The 20312-nt window shown below is 35.1% G+C and overlaps 1 long non-coding RNA gene across 1 annotated transcript; it reads left to right on the top strand.

The window, feature by feature from the left end:
- The first annotated feature begins 5247 nt into the window (after positions 1-5247).
- Positions 5248-20035, top strand: LOC116721679 (uncharacterized). Its single transcript, XR_004339654.1, has 3 exons — positions 5248-5335; positions 9490-9492; positions 20025-20035. It is a non-coding gene; the product is annotated as an uncharacterized LOC116721679 (long non-coding RNA).
- Positions 20036-20312: the final 277 nt, after the last annotated feature.

Here is a 20312-nt window from a genome sequence, read left to right as displayed (position 1 = left end):
CACTAAGGAATCAGTAAGGGTGTGAGCTCTTTCTCTGTCTGCATTGGCAGTAAAGACAGCTTCCAGTTTCTCATAATTGTACATGATGTTATGTAAGACTTCCACTGTATGAGAGGATTGGTTTAATGGTGAGGGAGTTGTTCAGAGTCCCTCTTTGCTCAGGTGTGGGATTTATTCTCTATGATTAATGTTAGCTTGTCTGAACTGCCTGCTCTGTGAAGTCCAGAGGAGAGATCTGAGCTGGCCATGGTGACCAGCTGGTTCCGTTGCTGATGCTGCTGTACGCATACATCGCCCCCAGCAGACTACAGTTTAGTAAAGGCACTACAGTGTCATTGGATGTTTTCAGCAGTGCCCTTCATGCTCCAAAGCATCCAAGTCTTGACAGTTAAGGCAGATTTGGTCTTTGTAACAGGACTTTGTGAGTGAACCATTTCAGGTCATTGCTAAGACACTTGTTCTCTCCAACCATATCAAGATGAAACCAGGTATTTCCAAAAACTGTTTTAAAAAATACGACCTTTTTTCTCTCTGCTTGACATGAATTAAGTCCAATGCTTTTCTCTTCTAAAGTCAGCTAGGATAGAGACATTTTTATTTTATTCAGATTTAGTTTACCTATAATAATGTTATTGTGACTAAACAATTTTGGAATGCCCATGGGAATATAATGTAAGCAATCTATGTTGATATTGGAGTGGCCATCCAAAAGACTTGATCTCAGAAACATGGAAAGTTTGTGGGCTGTGCTGAAACCGTGTGTGTGTGAGTAAGGTGGCCTGCAAGCCTGAAGTAGACCAATTGACCAATTATATCAAGAATCAAGCAATATTCTAGAAAAAATGTGTTATAGGTAGGTAAATATCTGGTTTCATCAGTGATTGTTTGTGTGCAGGGCATTCATTTTGACAAAATTGTTGATGGCTATCATTAATTTCATTTTGCCCCTTCTGATTCACAATAAGCTGTGTGGTAAGATCATTTCTGCAGATGTGAGTTGGCCAGTCTGTACTGCACAGAATGAAAATGACAGGGAGTATTGGAAACTCCTTTCTAGTAGGTATGTGCTCGTATGAGAATCTCACAGTAAGATAACCTTGACTAAAAACATCACAGTATCACATATTGTTTCCCTTGACTTGAATTTGCCTTCTTGTATACAAGGAAAAAAATGTGGACGTCACCTTTGAGCCAACTTGCTGGTAGATAACCACAACACAGTGAAGTAGAAGTGTGAAGCCACTCTGTTCTTCATATATCTGGAGAAAACTGGTCACTCTTGCACATTATTTGGTATTTGATTAAAACGTTTAGACATTTTTCCATCTTAAAGGCATTAAAAAAAACCAAAACATTTTAATACATTTGTCTAGACAAGGCATATCACAGAGCTTTCCACAAAGCAATATCCAGACCCTGTCTTACATTAAAAATGTTCAGAATGAATTGATGGGGCTAGACTTCATGTAGTCAGTTGGCTGACTGTTTCAGACCCAATGCCTGCAGGCTCCCTTGCCTTCATCTAACATTACCTTCTCCCCTGGACAGCTGCTATACAGAGATTAGGGATAAAATAGAGAGACCATGTCCAGTTGTGAGGGAGAGGATTGAAAAATCTATTTGAGAAAGACAAGATTGGAGGAGGAGGACATCACTGGAGTTCCAGGTGTTGTGGAGGAGGGAGGGAGCTCGTGATATGAAAGTAAATGCTTGAGATTCTGGATGGTAGTATATAGGAGAATGGGCTGACAAGAAAAGTCTGAGACTGATACTTTCAAGAGTTCAAGTTTTTGTTGCTCCCTAATATTGCTGGGTTTTTTTTCTGGAATACTATTTCAAACCTATCCACTAATCAAATTTTGCATCTTGTTTTCTTCATGTGTTCAGTACACTTTTCTTCTCCTTTTTAGATATAATTTAAGGATTTAATTATGTTGATTTATTTGTACTTTTGGGGTACTTGGCATATTACCATCATATGGTGTGAGTTTTATGTCAACAATACCATTAGAGATATACTTATTGAAAACAAATATTTCTGTTTTTAATATTTTATTTCCCTCTGCATATTATTTGGTCTCTTCTTTCCCCACGTTTGTGTTAATAGTAAAATATCAGAAGAATGAAAGATAATGGAAATCATCGAGGTTATTGCAGTTGAAGAGGTGAGACTGGTGGCCTTAAATTTGCTGTTGAGACATAACAGTGTGTAAAAGAGCTCACTATATGCGTCATCATTGGCAAAGGGCAGAGCTGCTGATGTAAGCTGTTATCAGAATGATGTTTGATGGTTCCCTTGATGAGATCATAAGGTCAAAGGGCAATTACTTGCAGTTCAATGTCCCTTTCATAAAGTTTCTCTTATCTGATATGTTCAAGGTTGCACCATCTATTATTCACACATATCAATGCAACACAGTACACCAGTATAACAAACAACATATAAAATTCCAGATTTGGAGAGATTTTTGTTTGTGTTTCAAAAAAATGTGTACTTATTTCATCACCTTCTTTAGGAAGAGTAGTTTGGAATCTGAGAGTTGAGTTTTAAATGTAACAAGTTTTCCAGTCGCTATTGATAATACAGGATTTTTTGCTCTATAGTGGTTCAGCACTACCACTATACCACTATTTTAGTCTCATAATTTAGCTCTGGTCTTTCATGCGACAGAAGTTAGTTCACCAAAATGAATTCTTTACAACAAAGCCAGGATGTTGCAATACTGATAGATTGTGATTTGGCTTCCACTTGGTTCAGTAAAAAATCTGCTCCCCACAAAATAAATGGTTCTGTGTCAATATCTTCAAACATGAGACTTTTGTACTTAGTCTCAAATAAATAGGAGACAGTGGTGTTTTTGAAATTTGTTTACATTGCTTTTCAGTTGCCATAAATTTGTCATTTCTGCTATTGGGTTTTAGAAATCTTCTTCAGCACATTAAAGTATATCTTCTGTGGAGTCTTGCTTTGTTTGTAATGCAAACTCGCCTCATGATGGAACACCGCAGGCATTTGGCCTCGGCTTTTAGCCCTCGCTTTTGTGAAGAGAGCTTCTCTCTTAATTTTCAAAGTTGTTTATGGTTTGTCCAGACATGAGCTGGTTGTCGGTAATAAGTTAAGTCAAGGATTTTGAAAAGTTAGAGTTTCAAAAATGCAAAAATTGTCTGTCAGCTGGTTTCAATCACATCCTCTTTGTTAAATACAGGAATCATCCCAACTGGGTTTTAAAAATTTGGCAATACTGATAATCCATGTGACCTAATTCATCATTTTAAGTAAATACATATTTGATTGAAGAGATTTCTTGTCTCAAAAAAACGTTGTCTGTCCATGGTGAGAAAACTAACGGGTCTCATACAGCCCATTGAGATAACATCATGCAGTTTAAGAACATTTTGTTCTGTGCCTCATACTGTTTTACTTATTCTCTTTACAACATTGAGATCTGTGTCGTGCTCCACGTTTTCTCCTATGAATTTCAGTTTGTATTTCTTTGAACTCTTGGATCTAGTTACAGCAATAAGAACGATTATGGCAACTTCAAGCAACTCAGATAGGTTGTACAAGAAATGTAAACCTCTTTTATCTGAAGCAATTAATATTTTCATGCCCAGTCATATTCCTAAGCGGATGCTTATTGCACAAATTTGTGAGAGGTGTTTTTCTCCTCCTTAGGTCTTGTTAGCTCTTTGCAATCTTTTGGGGGGTTGTTATTTTGGTTTTACTTTTATAACATGTGTTTGGCATCAGCCTCAAAATTATCATGTGGTTTTAATAAAACAATAGAAATTCTAAGTTCTCATATGAAATATTATCTTTGCTCTATTCTATTATAAATATGGCGTATTTTGCTAATTATTACAGTCGGAAACTAAAACCGGCCAAAGCGAAGCCCACTTCCTCAAAAACTGACAGAATGATGAATGTCTATTTACCTCTATAGTTTGTCTAAAGTCCACAGTCTCCTGCCAAGGTTTACTGGGTTTTTCTAAACCCACAGGCTAGCCCACAGATTTTTGTCTTCAGTCTTTTGTCAGAGTTTTTGGAATTTGCTAAATACTTTTGATGTATTCAACAAATTTCACAAAACAGCAATTAATGTTTTTGTTCCAGTTTCTTCATGTTCGGCATGAAATCTTAATAAATGTATTTGACCTGGAGGGCATTTTTGGCTGAACCAGTGGGGCTCATGGCTGAGTTCATCTGGTGTTGCTGCATACTAGTTTTTAGCTCTTTTTCATTGAAAACAGTCCCCCACTGGCCTGTTCTTGGCTTTGAAATATCTTCTTTTGTGTGTCTGTTACCCCCCTGATCACCACAGTACAGAGCTAACATTAATGACACAGAATGAAAACCGCTCACTAGATGAATTTACAGACACACAAAGGAACCTGAAATGCTCCTCACAATCACAGTATGAGTTTGATTATTGAGTTGCAAAAGATGAGACCCACTGCTGATGCTTTATTATACTTAAAACATAATTCCTCAAGGCAACAGTTGTCAGTTAACAATAATAGTATAAAACCATACAAAGAAACACAAAGATAGTATTGTGATCTTTTAGCCAGACCGATGACCCTGCTGTGTATGTAATGGTCATATACCGTATATTCACTTTTTACAACTTTTCCTTTTCCATTGTGTTCAAGCTTGTAACTCACAATAATTAAATTATTTTCTATCACTAAATTTGAGAAATATGTAAAAAGGCAAGAAAGAAAAGAAAGAGAGCACAAGGCAACAGATCCAAAGTCAAAAGTTGGAATGCCAATTCAGGTATCAATGCATGACAGAATGTGCACCCAAGGTGGCTTTGAGTTCAAAAAGTGAAGGTTAATATGGTGATTTATTCAGTGAGGAGAATAAAATCAAAAGAATCTTTCTGAAAACAATAGCTTAGAGAGAACTAAAAAAAATCTGCACTTTAAAAGAAGGAATCAAAAGTCACCTGTCATGAGTTCAGTCTATCTGCAATTAAACCAAAATTGTGACAAAAACTTGAATTAAATGAATTACAACTCTAGTAGCATTTAAATTTTTGCTCCAGTTCTGACCAGCATTACTGGCCAGCATTCCTGTTTCATGTTCGGACATGAAACAGAAAACTCCTCTCTACAGAGCAGGAGTTAAAGACATACAGTGGTTATGGGAATCTCATTTTCCACATGGTCACTCAGATTTTACTACATTCACTACATTTTAGTCAAATCATGTCAAGGTTATTTGTATTGCACATTTCAGCAACAAGGCAGTTCAAACTGCTTTGCATCATAAAAACATAATGCAGTCATTAATTATGACACAAGTGATAAACATTACATTCTGTCAAATGTTATCACCAAAATCATCAAGCCAATACACATCAAATATGTTTAATTAACGTTTCACTTACTATTATCAAAGGCAAATTTATCCGCACTATAGTAATGCAGCAGTTACTGTGTATTTCAAAGGGCATGTCAGCCATGTCCCCTCAGGGCTCAATTACAGTCATTTTCTATACAACAGCACATTGTTTGGCCTCAAAGAGTCCCTTTAAACCAACATATATGGTTGATGAAAGAGAAGTTCGAATACTGATGTACAATCAGACTTCAGCTGCAGTTTAAGTACTCTAATTCTCACCCAGACATGAAAAAGGAAGCTGTAGATGAAACCAACTGTTTGTGCTTAGTGATGATGGATATTAATTTTAGAAGAAGTTTTTGCACTGACATAAGGTACATAAAAGTAAAAACTGCTTAGATAGGAAGCATTGTTTTCCCTGACAAATGTGCACTTGCAAAAAACTTCTGTAATTCTCTTAAGCATTGATACTTCACATATTTCAGCTGAAAAGGTCTTTTTAAATAAGAAATTAGTTTGTGTCCTATGTATAATAGTCCATTGGACCCAGTGAATAGTATATTATCCATATTTGGTACTTCCTGCTTTTTAGAGACACATGGATACAAGGGCTTTTTTAAAATTTTAAATCAGTTATGATTAATTTACATTTAGTACTTTTAAACTTTATAGATTTTATGGCTTTAAAATATATTTGACCTTTTAGTACTCTAAAGTGTGTTAGAGCCACTGTGTTGCATCCTGTGTATTTGCTATAGGTACTAGAGTTACATAGGCAGCAAAGTAAAATTCAGTTAGTGGCTCTGCTTAGAGCACCTGGTGTGAGAACAAGCATCACGCTGGGGGTCTGTGTGGAGCCATGCCAGTATGAGGCTGTAAATCAAAGCATCAGAGGTGTTTCATCTCCTCACTAGAGTCTGTTTTTCATCCGAGGTTAAGACTGAAAGGATAACACTTGGACCTCAGGTTCCACACATCCACAGCCACGAGGTAGGCAGCATTAGAAAGCCCTCATTTTCTGATTTCTGCCAAACATTTGTTTTTAGCACTTTGTTCACAGCAGGACTACGCACACTCTCACCAGGACCGGTTCCTGCAGCCGTGGGCCGGAAGCAGCCTTGGGAGCTGAAAGAGAATGTAAATACCGGTGGCATGATGGAAGATACTGAAAAGAATTGACTGTTAATTGAAGGTTTTCATCTGACATGACAGACCGCGTGAATACAGATTACCATCAGTTAGAAGCAGGGCTGCTGATGGAATACCAATTTTGCTCACCAGTCGATTGTTTTAAACATTTGTTTAAAATCTTCCAGCTAACATCCTGTTAACTCAGCCACCAGTACATAAGACAATCTTCTCATAAAGCCCTTCTGGATGACAGCTAAGAAAGAATCTGCATGACATACAGAACTGGGACACATGTATGACACACATATCACCCCTGTTTCTAACTGATGCCTTATCAGGAAAAATATGCTCTTTTTGCAGTAGAAACTGGCAGTACGCTTTTAGTCACACCTTTTTAAGAGAAGCATTTAATCCCAAAAGATTCATGCTATTGAGATTCACAGCTCAGGTGGGAGAATCTGTGGATAGGACATGCATTAGCCATGAACCTCTAAAATCTGGCGTATTTGAGTGAATAGCCTGAAGAAAGTTGCTGTTCAAAGAAGTGCATAGGAAGTCATGTTTTTTTTTCTGGTTTTCAGAAGCCAACTCAGATAAGTTTAAAACTGAGCTTTTTGACCACACCTTCCTCAAAGCATGGTGGTGGCAGCATCATACTGTGAAGCAACTTTCTTGAGCTGAAACAGAGAGCTGGTCAGAGTCAATGGAAAGATGGTTGGAACTAAACAGTGCAATTCTCTAAGAAAATTTCCAGAATTAGATAAAAGTATTTCCATGTGTTAAGATTGTTAATTCAAAGGTCAGACCTAAATCCATTTGATACCTGAAGACTGACTGTCAAAGATGTTCTCTATCCCTTCTTCTTTTGCAGAGAAGAATATGCAAACATTTTCTTTTCTATAAAATCCTAAAAAAAAAAAGAGCATTTTTTTGTCCTAAAATGACAAAAGACGGAAACATTCAAGGGGTAGGAATGCTTTTACAAGGTTATGTATCATGTGTTTTGTATCATGTTTAGGTCAAGTAGCAAAGTAAATATGAACCTGATTGATAGTTGTACACTTTTCAAGTGATTCTTTGTAAACATGTAGAAATAAGTCTATAATAGACTTGGCTTCATGAGCCTCTATCAAAGTCTAGAAAAATGTCTGACTTTAGGTTTGAAGAGAGATGAAACATTACTGTAGTCTGGCAAGTTTGATTAGAATAACTAAGACCAATTAAAGATATCAATTTATAAAGATATCTGCATTTTACTCATTGACTAGTTATGAATATTTGGGTTGTTCACAAATATTCCATTTCAAGTGCGGTTGTGCTGAGGTACATTAATCTAATTAGAAATAAATCCACCCATCTGGCCTTTTTAATTCATACATGAGGTTGGTGCCTATCTTCAGCTGTCAACAGGCCAGCAGTGTGCTACACCCATAACAGATTGGCCAGAGATATTTTACCCACAAATCCATTGTGACACATTGTATTAATACTTTAAAATATTGCAAAAAAAGAGAAAGAAATCAAAAAAAGGAAAAAGGCAAGGAGCTCTGAAAATGTAGGTCTGTCATAAGGGCTCAGGAACACTGTCTCCAGTGTAACTGACAAAGATTGGCAACAAAACTTTGACATGAGAGCAAGGAGAACACGGGAAAGCTTGTTGAAGTTAACAGTGATCTTGTTCTGCAAAATTAAAGTGACCGTAGCCTACATGTGCTCTGTCACTCTGTGTGGTTCATCAGATATTGTGCAAAAGGGAATCAGCAGGGGGCAATGTTCTCACATCAAAGAATAAGAGCCATACTGCATAAAAGCAACACTTGATTCAAGGACAAATGAGCACAGACTAACTGGTTTAGCTCAGGCTAATGAAAGCAATGGAAATATTCTTCATATCCAGCACAGTGGTAATCACTGATCATGTTTATGCTGTAATATTGACTGCGGTAGCTCCTGCAGAGGTCTTGCTATATCATAAAGGGCTTGTACACCTAAATATTTCACATACACACACGCACACACACACACACACACAAGCCAGATTCAGAAAATGGCAGCATTTTCCTCACACAGTCAGCCACACTCAGGGAGCAGAACGCATTTGAGATCATGTTGTAATAAATAATTAACACAATTGTAACATTCAAGATTGTGCCTGGAAGCCTTTTCAGTGTGAAAAAGCTTTACGCTAAGATGACAGTTTGACGACTACTTGCTGCTTTTATTTGAATCCCAACCCCTGTGTAATCAGGTAAATGCTTTAATGTAAAGGAAGTGTATCATTCTCAGGGGATTCAACAAGTTATAGCTATGTTTACAGCCAGAACGCGTACTATGCAAGGCTCTAATGTAAAGGAGACATACTGTATTTCAAAGACACATAAAGGTCTGACATAATCTAAAATGGATAAAAGAGAATAATTAATAAATTAAGAAACATATAGCTGTGAACATAAGAGGAGGCATATAGGGAGAGTGGGATCTGAATATGAATTCTATTGAATTGATACACTAAATTTTCAGTATTATTTGTACAATCGGTGTCATATATAACATGTCCCTCTTATGAACCTCCTTCTTGATGCTAATAAAAAGGTTCTCCTCAGCAGTCTCCAGTTTTTGTGCAGAGCTTGGGTCAAGTATTTTAAATTCAATGAGAGTGAGGATTGGTTTCAGAGACAGACAGAACGCCAAAGTTCTCTTTTTCAGTGTATTAGACCAGGATTAGTTTAATCCATGTCTGTGAAATAGGCCCCTCATTTTCCTTGTAATATCTTCAGAACACTAGTATCTTCTTACTTGGGTTTTCTTTCATTTTGCCAAGATGAAAAAGTAAAACAATTACAAATTCACAGAGCTTTTATTTTATTTTATTTTCTGTTTTTTTGGAAATGGCTGGAGGCAAGTTTACTTACACTTATTTTGCCAAGAGAAAAAAAATGCTTGGATTGAAAATATAAAACAAAAGAGAGAGATTAAAGGGCAAACAGATGGGGGATGGAACCAGTTAGCATGTATAGAAAAGTCAGAGAACAGAAAGCGAGAGTGACTGAGGCATCTGAAAGAGGGAAGAAATCATTGACGTTTTTCAGATTTGATTAAAACTGTTTATGTGAGTGAATAAAGCATGACAGAGAAAGGAATTGGCTTTATTGATGGCAGTACATCCGCAGCCTGGAGAAGAAAAGAACAAGGCTAATTTTCTCCTCCTGTTTCTATAAGGCGAAACGGAATTTTGCAGCTTTTTCCCGTTCATCTTTATTTCCTTTCTTTCTTTTTAAAAAAAATAAAATAAAAAAAATCTGTCCCAGTGCAGATTTAAAACAGGGGTAAACAGAAACACAGCGCTGGCCTAAATTTCTCCCACACAGCGGCTGTTTTATTAAGTACATCCAGCTTGCAGCAAACCAGACTCCCTTTACTGCAGCTCATCTGTGAAAAAGAGTCAGAGGCATTTGGTGTTGCTGAAACACAGCTGTAAATTTCCTGGAGCTGTTATTATTAAGAAAATTATGATTTGTATTTGTGCTTGCACTAGTTTATTCTACGACTGGAACAACAAGTAGTGATTTATTATATTTATGTGAAAATGTAGATTTCCAGCTCTTACAAATGAATGTTTTCCTCAAGATAAAGTATGGCTACATCTACATAAAACATTTGGCAAAAAATGTGTGTGAATTCATTATGGTTATCAATACTGCCACTGTTTTGTTCAGAAATCATCAATAGCTGATTGTTACACTTAGAGTGTACAATTGTTTCATCCTGTTTTTTCTTTTTCCTTGTGTTTTATGCACTTTATTCTATCCACTGTGAAGCACTTTGTTTAACCTGCTGGTTATTGTGAAGGACTGTACAAATGCATTTATTATTATTTATAATTAAAGTAGAGCCAGCAGCATCAATCTCTTCATAGATTTTCAGCAGCATAAAATTAGCTTTTCTATTGGTAGTAATGATGATAAGAGCATTAATTGTAGTAATAGTAGTGGTAATAGTAAAAGTGGTGGCATTTTTAATAATTTCATTCAAACATCGAATCTGCGCAACTTTATGTTCATTTCAGATATGAATTTAAATTTTTTTTTCAGAGTGTAACCACATTTCTCAGACTCAAATCTTGATAAGTTTATGCTTACATTTATTTGAATAAATGAGGAGTTGCTTTCACTGAAGCGGTCACATTTGGGTTAACTGTTTGAACACTTTCAGTCTCCCACACACAAAATTTGAAGTTGCATGACAACGAGAGCCTGTCCAAAATGTAAATGTGGAATTGGATCTCAAATTTTAATTGCAGTTTTTGCTTTTAAGATATTCAAATCAGTCAAAGTATTAATAGTAGTTAAGCCACTACGTGTTTATTTTAGGAATGAAAAGATGATTGGTTTTAGTAGTTTCTATGCAAAAGAAAACTACATTCTGATGGTGCATCATCTATTTCTGACATTATGTACGAGAAGGCAGAGATGTTTCAACCACAAAAATGCACCAGTTTTTTTTTTTTTTGTTTTTTAAATGCCACTAAAATACGTTTTGAAAATAAAAGAAGAAATATATTAGACATTTAAGATCTAGGATTGAAAATGTAGAGATTACTAAATTCTAAGACTTTTAAACACTTTTTCAGACCCCACAGAAAGCCAGTGTGTAAGTAAACTTTTAATTGTATTTATGCAGTCGTCTGGGTGATCTATTTAAGTTGTTACCAGTTTGAAATATTTCTTGGAATACCATGATTAGCTTGTGGAGTCTACAGGATGATAAAAATAATCCTTATGTTTCATTTAAATTTAACAATATATCAGGTCTTCACACTAAGAGCCTTGAGTATACAGAGATTATAGTTTAAAATAATATAATTTAAAGATAACTCAAAAATCTCACAGTTTCTTTCTGAAAAAAACTGAGCAGTCTTAATGCTAAGTGCTTTGTGTATTTGCGCTATAGACTAATTTATCCATGACAGGATTTTAATAAAGGGCAGCTGTCAGATTTGCCTTTTAATACACTGAAAATGATGTTAATGCTTGGTGTACCATAAATTATGCTCCACAGACAAAAAATAAACAGTAATGTATTAGTTCAGCTGTTTGATTCATTTTAAATATTTAACAGTGGAAAATATTTATTTTGCACAACTCTCTCTTGTTGTGGACCTAGGTTTATTTTTTTGAAATTCCCTCGCTGCTTTATAACTACCGGTATGTATTTCAATTTTGCAAATCTACAATGTATTTATTTTTAAAACATTATTTACCTTTTAATTGTACCGTGAGTAATAGTAATACCGTGAGACAATATATTTAAGTACTTTAGAATGACTCTATCCTGATAATTATCAGGTACTGAAGAAAAACAGAGAAATTAGTAATTTAATTTTTAAGTAAAATCACGAGCAAGCTTCAGTTTATTAACTGAATTAAAGAACTGTATTTAACTTTATCTCCTGAAAAGATCCCCTGTGCACTCAAGGGAAAATAGACTCTTAGAAAACAGCTGAGCGGCTTTCTTGCAATATATGAAGAATTTAGATTTAATGTTTTTGAATGGAAAAATTATCCATAAAGAGTGAGTTCCCTGCAGTAACTTGAACTAAGGACAGCTGTCATCAAATATAGGTAGTAAAAAAACTAAGAGATACATTTTGTTTCTTATGTACCGTTCATATGTTAAATGGATAAAATCCACTTAACATAAAAAAAAAATTACTTAAATCATTTGTTCCTATTTATTAACAGTAATGGTGTTGAGTTAGTCCTTATTAAATTTAGATTGTTGAGTCTTGTTTTAAAATAAAACAACAACAACTATTTCATATGCAGCTGGATAGAATCATAGTGAAACATTAAACTCAACAATGTATAAATGAACATGACATTCAATAATATAAATTGAACTTTCCAAACTGTGTTAACAAGAGTGTGAGTCTAAAGTCTTTCTTCACTGCTCAAGTCTTTAACAACACCATCATTGTTGAATAATTTCATTTAATGAACCCAATAAAAATAATATTGACTTGTATTAAGATGAGGCTGTCAAACCATAAGATAAATCAAGAAATTAGTATAAATGGGAAACTGTTTAAATGAAACATTAAAAATCGGACATTTTTTTTATATATAAATGCATACATTTTTCAGCTTCATAGATATTTTTTTACATCACTTTCAATATTATTCAATTAAAAGTCCAATCTTAACCCCTGTTAATTTGTTACCTGTTATATAACATCACATCTAATTCTGATCTGAAGTTATTCAACAGTACCATATTTCTCATTTTCAAATTAAGAGCTAAAGATGCAAGGCATGCTGAAAGTTTCATTAAACTTAATTCTGTCTTTTAACAGGTTTTCTCAGGAACAAAGACAATTTTATCTTTATCTGAAAGTCAATATCTGGACACACATCTTAAGATCTGTTGAAATGCAAAGCAAACGTGATGGGACCCAAAACGGTTCTTGTGAAACTGCTGTTAAATTTTTATTACATTTTTCATCAGTTTTAATGATATTCTCGTGATCATTTAAATATGACTCATAATATGAGACTGAGCCATAAAGATGACTTCAAAGACAGATGATATTTGGAGAATTTTGAGACAATTAAAATAACAGATAACGATTCAAAAAATATTTCGAAGGTGTAGCTTGAGATACCGTTTCACACACTGCAACAGGGGAATTTCTGACTCCTGTTGCTACTTATGCAAGTCAAGAAAATGTAGGCTTTTAAAGATCCTTTAAAAATGTCATGTGTATTATGAGTCTCAGATAAAAATGAAAGCATGTTTCAAAAGTCTTAATTAGTCCCTGTAAAGTTTTTGATAACACTAATAACTTGAAGACGAAAAGCACGAGGATCAAAAATATTCTCTGCTGCTTTAATTCTAGTCGTTAGTATCCACTTAATTTAGAAAAAGGTTTACATATGAGATGTTTGAACTGACAGAAACATCTGCTCAGAGTTACTGCAGCCTGAACCTGATTGGAAAAACTCAGGGTGTTACAACTGCACCAAGTTAATGGTCTAATCACAGCCATACATGTGCCGAGGGGCTAATTTAGGTCTTGTTACACCATACACTATTTAATTATCATTTTTATTGCAACTGAGGGAAGAATAATAAAGAACATGTAAACCATTACAATTTGACACTTTTATGGCAAGTTTTAAAAAAGAGGTGATTTCATTTACGCTTCTGTGAATTGAGATAAATAAGAAAGCAAGCTGTTTTGCCTCCTATGAAAACAAAAATGATGAAAGCAGTAAAAAAAATATGTGTTTATTTTGGTCTGTGCGTCTTGTGGACATGCTTTTTGTTTTAGAAATGGACACAGACACATTGGTCAAGAAATCACATGCATGTTAAAAGTAGTAACCCATTCAATTCAGTCTCACCTTGTGTTAAAAACAGTTCCAGTATTCGGTCATATTCTAACATGTTTTAACCTTGTCCTATTAATGAGCTGCTTTCTTTGTGCTTTTTTTGCCTTAAGAGCCATAGCTCTACAGGAAGCTTGTAGGTTTTGTAATAAAGGAAAAGCGTGGGAGGGTTTTCTGTTTAAGACATACTGGAACCATCACATTTGGCAAGGACAATCACATCAGCACCCTCACTGACGCATAATTTTTTTAAAATTCTGTCTGTCTGCTTTGTCCTGTAACCCTCACTGACATGCCCCATGTTCACCGGCTTTTCACTTTAATGAATATTGTCATTTTTCTTTTAGAATTCTCAGAATAATCAGTGACATTTGCTTGCAAAAGGCTGTATTTTCAATCAACTGATTATTTTTAAAATTTAAAAGACTAATTTTGCAGAAAAAAAGGCAACATGTTCTCCCTGCACTTTGCATCATGCCTCCTATTTATGTCAAAGTGCAGGCAAGGGTGTTTAGTTTCTTTATGCTTCGCTGTACTCTTACTGTGAAGCTGAACTTAATATGCAATTCTCTTTGTGCTGGATCCTCTCCCAGCATCTTCAATCCGAACGCACAAGGGAGAAACCTTGACGAGGCGCACAGAAAGAAAAACAGCACATTTGAGTATGACTAAAGCCTTCAAAGCATTCCCCACCACCAAGATATCCTTTTTTTGTGTGTGATTCAGACTATGGGAGACAAGCAGCACACAGGAAAACACATTTTATATTTTCGGCAGCATGTGTTACTTTGCCTTTCGGTGGACCTTGACTTTCATGGAGCACCCACAAAATGATATGTGAGCTTTGCGGCAGCTGCAAGAGAGCACGTAATAGAGAAAAACAGCCATGTCTGATGAGGTAGAGAGGAAAACCAAATTTTTCGAAAAAAAAGGAGCAGAGATAAAAGGATTACGGTTGATAATGTGTGAGCAACCTCCTGCAAGGGGAAGAGAGCACTGTTGCAGAATACCTGTGGTTCGTGTAAGGACTATTTACAATGGAGTCGTACATTCGCTACACAAAGGAGGAGAGCTGTGATTGGTTATTGGAAATTGTGCTAGAAGCAGTTGCAGTGTGAATTTTAATTAAACAAAACAGACTAAGAGCTAACATATGGCTATGTATATGTTGTCAATTTTGGACAGAAAAACCAAAGACAAACTACAAACTACACATTTTATACACGTCTTTAGTATGCCCGTTCATTACCTGCAATCTGAAAAAATGGATTAATGCAAAGCTAACACTAAATTCCTGTAGAGAGTATATGCAAAACAATACAAAACAAAGCAGTTATAACTTGGTGTAAAATGATGTAAAAATAGGATATGTATATACAACATAACTTTCTTTCCTTTAAACCTTTAAAATTAAATATGTAGCTATTGTTCATTCTAAAATATATGAACTCGAAAGATAAACTATATTGTTCACGCAATGCTCATAAGAACATTTTGTAACTTTGCATAGAGTCTTACATAACACAAATTAAATAGTCAAAAACTTAACTTACAGGTAATGGTGCACCCACATCCTCTTGAAAGAAAAAAATGAAGTGTATTGTTCTCATTATTATTTCGGCTATTATAAGTTCAACAGAGAAGTAGTTTATTTGCCTTAAAGAGCCAGTCAGATGCAGCCAGCAGTGCAGGAAGAATGCCAAAACCAAAACTCTCCCCAGTGTTGAATTGTATGCAAATCCAGGTAATAAATGGCTTCGGTAGATGAAGAGGTTGCCAAGGTGTCAAACACTGCCTTCTTGGTATACTTAAATTTCTTAATTCATTGCCAGTGGAATGAATGATTTGGGATCCTTGCCATCTGCAAAGACTAATAAGGCATGAGCAAATGATATTAGAGAAAGGTGATTATATAGGTCTGAGGGGATTTTGCTCAGACAAAAGGCTTCCACCATTTTGTATAAACTCCCTCGCCACCGGCATCCTGAGCCACATCAGATGTTTGGGCTTTATCAGGACTTGAAGCAGTTATTAGCCTGAGCAACAACCCTGCTGAATTTGTTTCCTGTTGAAGAGAATGCCATTATCGAGCTCTGCTCACTTTGGGTTGTATTGATTCCTTTTATTTATTCTGTACTGTTTCCTTGAATCAAAAGCTACCCTCTCTTAAAAATATGACAGCAGGTTACATTGTAGCTAATTTAAAAAGGTCATATATCTCATGAGAAAGGTTAATATGCTCAAAGATTCACTTGAGATCAAATAAAGACATGTACAAAGCTGGTATTATTACAGCTAAGCTGCTAAAATGTCTTCTTCAGTGCAATAAAGAGAAAAAAACTCTATTCAGAGAGACAGTCTCTGCATGGAAATCTTGCTGCATTGTAAGGCTGCTGATGGTTTACTCCGTCTGAGCTAAAATACTTCAGCTGGAGGGGTTTTGGGGGAGGGTGGAGCATTTATGTCGTCTACTGCGTGTTTCTTAAATTACACTATGCGGGTCATTTTCATAGGGAGAGAAAGCAAGCTCAAGGCATAGCGAATTTGACTTATGATACCAGCAGAAACACAGATTTTCCTGCCAAGCATCATCGGAACTCTTTTCTTTGTCAGACATTGTTTACTGCTGTAATAGAAAACCTAGAAAATTATCTGGGGTTCTGCACAAAAATCCAATCCAAAGTCAAAGAAGTTGCAGGTCCAATTGAGTGGGTACTTAATTAAAACTTAAACACGATCTGCTATCACTTTACCTATCCTGCTCAAGTTTCTTGCAACAAAGAGGCCTTTAAATACTGGCGTTTAATATGTTGATGCTGATTCTCATATACCACTTGTATGTCATAACCCCTTGTAAATGACAAAAGTTAGGTTGTTTCAGCATCAGTAGGGCATGTAATGCCAACAATTAGCAACTCAAAATATCTTTTGCAAACCTTTTGTACTCACACTGACTAGTTAGATTTTGCTCAACAGATTACAGCTTCATGTATCAGTTAGCTTTATGTCCACACACTGCATTTGTGGGCATGGAGGGCAAACAAAGACCGGTTCCATGACATTTTGTGTACTATCATTGCCAAATTGTGGAAAGTTCCTTCTGGCCTCAGAGAAGAGCAGGCAAAATAACACAATTGAGTGTCATCCAGAAGATAGACTTTGGTTTATAGACTCAACCACACCGATAAAATAGATTGTTATAATTTAAACAGTGTGTGTTTGGCAGTGGTGTAACAACTTCCTTGGTGTTTAGTTGAGAATGTTTAATAAATATTTGTAAGTAGAGATTAGGCATTTAGTAGCTAAACAACCTATTTAATGAAACTTGAAAATTCTTGTGTTTTTTCCGACCATTCAGCTTAAATTAATTACTTTACATACTTAATTAGCAAAATTCTGCTTTTTTACTGACCTAAACTTTAGAAACAACAGGGAAAGAATTGTCAATTTATATTACGTTACTTGAAATATAAATTCATTACAGCATATTTTCATCTGTGTGTACAACAGATGAAAATATGCTGATTTAACGCACTGCCTACAAATCATTCAGGGAGATTCTGGTTGTTGATATGTGGCACATGGGCCACATGGACCAAATGGCCCAAATGGGCAGTTGCCCAAGGTTGGATTAACAAAGGAGGACAGTACAAGGACCAATTTAAATTTCTATTTCTTTTTTTGCTTATGAAGTCAGTTTTGAGTTAGAGCCTGTTTCTGAGAATAAAATTTTCTTCTTATGTGCTTTGTGTGGGACTAGAATGCATATTATCCTGGCCCAGAATTTAGATGATTTTCTAACTTTTGATCGACTATTCATGCAAAAGCTGCTCATTTGGTTCCATCACATTAATGTTGGTACCCAAAACTGTTAACATCTTTTGTTTAAAACAACACTAGTTATTCAGAAAGTTTAACAAGATTTACAATAAACAGGGAAAGTTCACAAAGTTACTAAGGTGTATCATTACTGAAAGGAATTTATGGAAATGTCCATTTTTTTCTTCCACAGGTAAGACTGAATTTGAGTTAAATAATTGTTCAAAATTGGATTTAATATTAATTTAAAAGTAATTATATTATGTAAACTGTAAGACACTCCAAAACAACATCATAAGTGGCAGGATGTGCAAATGTTTGCTGTTTCACATGAAAGTGAGAGTGTAGATCATAAACTGTATAACATTTATGTTACAAGTCTATGTGGTAGAACATAGACTTGTTCTACCACATAGAACAAGTCTATGTGGTAGACTTGTTCTACATGGTAAAATACCATGTAAAACAGGTATTTTACCTGTTTTACATGCCGAACAGGTAAAATTTGCTCACATTGCAACTAAACTCAAAACCTACAAATAAAATAATAAAATAATATAGTATAACCTTTAGTCTGTAAAATGTACGTGAATGCCATTTAAAAGGTGGTAGTAAAGGCAATTCTTTTTATATCATTTGAAAGAAGCAGTCATGTAGTTAGTTGATATTTCAATGTTTTGTTTTTTTTGCTTTTGGTAGTTTTGTTCATCTGAAACAAAGAACGTGACTGACCAGTAGCTGTCCACTGCCTCATGAGGAGATGCAGCATCTGCTATTTTACAGCCTGTTTGGTCATAAAATCACAGCTAAGAAAAAGCCATGATTTGGGGTATAAATTTTATTGCAGGATTTCATAAAGTCTGACATTTAGAAAAGTGCAGTGAAAAAAAGAATTGCTGAATTACCAGAATTGCTGAATTACCAGAATTGCTGAATTTCATGGATTTCCCATTCATGCTTTGTATTTTATCAAGTACAAAGAAACCCAACATAAGAGAAAAGGCTTTTCAATTTTTCACATAGAGAAATTTACCTTTATGCTGATTCAATTTAGAATCATCACCAAAGTTTGAAAGATGTCACTGAAATAGGAGTAAATGCAAATGCGCATCATTTTTACAACCTCTGATCATGTCTTTGTTTCTACATGTTCAATAAACTATAGTTTTTCTCTCTTTCTTTCTCAGTGTCAGTTGGTCTCAAACAGCCAGAGCTCACAGATGTTTATCCATTCAGGTGCTGGTTGGAAGGTTAGCCCTTCAATATTTCAAACTGATTACTGGGTGAAGGACGGTCACTGGCCTTGCATTTAGGAAAGCTTTCACAGGTCATACTGGAAGATTTTTATCCTTTATTTTTAAACGGTTGCAGTTTGCCTGCATACTGTAGCCCAGAGTTACAAGTTGAACTGTGTTTAATACAAACATAGCACTAACACAAAGTGACAAGAAAGCACGAAGGAAGTCAGACTATTTTTTTAATCTTTAAGTTTTTAAATTTTTTATCTATCTTGTACATTTAACTATCGCCCGTTTTAGGAGTTAGGGAGGGAGCTTATTTCTACTGTCACATCCCTTAGCTGCACAAAAAAGATAACCTTTGCACTGATGAGGAAGGAAGAGCAAAAGATAAGAAGATAGTAATTTATTTTTTCCCCCTGTGGTGCTCGCTTCCTTTGTGCTCCAGTTAACATTTATAATAAGAATAAAATCTCCAAAAGTAGATAAAATAACCTTTTGTTAACATGCAGGTAAAACAGTTTCAGAACGCAATACCCCTAAGGGGCTATTTATAAAGTCTCTGATTTTCAGGGAGTTCAACAGGTACAGTTCCTTACAAAAGTACTCATATCCTTTTGACTGTTTCACTCTTTTAAAAATAAAAATCATAGACTTTATGTTTCATATCATAAAATTATCTGTTTCAACATTTTTTTAAATAAAAATCTGAAAAGTATGAGGTGCATTTATAATAAGCTTTCCTGAATCAATACTTTGCATATTGATTGATGAAATATGCAAATTATTTCCTGAATTCCTGAAGCTTAAAGCTGTGATTAAAGCTGCTGGTCACTTGGGCTAGGTCTCTACCAACTGTATCCCATTCTTCTTGGCAACAAAGCTCAGATGTATTATAAAAATGTATACATGTATTCTAGGCTTTTTTCTTTTGTGGTGGTAATGCAATAAAATGTGAATAATTTTGCAAGAGCCTGTGCATTAGTATCCCACTTACTAATACATTAGCTACAAATAATGAAAATGTGTAATTTTGGTTATGTCAAATACTCTTTTTTAAACAATGCTGATACAACATTTTCCATGGGAGGAAACAAGCAAGTAAATATTTGGGCTAACTGAACCCTAAATTAAATTGGGATGCTGAACAGAAATTTGCTCAAAACTATTTTACTTTACTTACAAAGTCAATATCCACTTGAACCTGGAGCACAGTCAGAATAACTGCTAATTTTAGTATTGGGCTTTTTATTTTGATGTTGAAACTCTAGAATTCTGTTTATCTCATGTGGATGTAAAAATCTTTGATCACTGGAACATCTTTTTTCCATTTCAGAGAAATTCCCATTTAGTAATTTTTTCCTCTCTTGTATTTTGTGCTAAGCA

The sequence above is a fragment of the Xiphophorus hellerii genome, chromosome 6, assembly GCF_003331165.1.
Source record: "Xiphophorus hellerii strain 12219 chromosome 6, Xiphophorus_hellerii-4.1, whole genome shotgun sequence".
NCBI lineage: Eukaryota > Metazoa > Chordata > Actinopteri > Cyprinodontiformes > Poeciliidae > Xiphophorus > Xiphophorus hellerii.
This window is presented reverse-complemented; position numbering and strand designations above follow the sequence as displayed.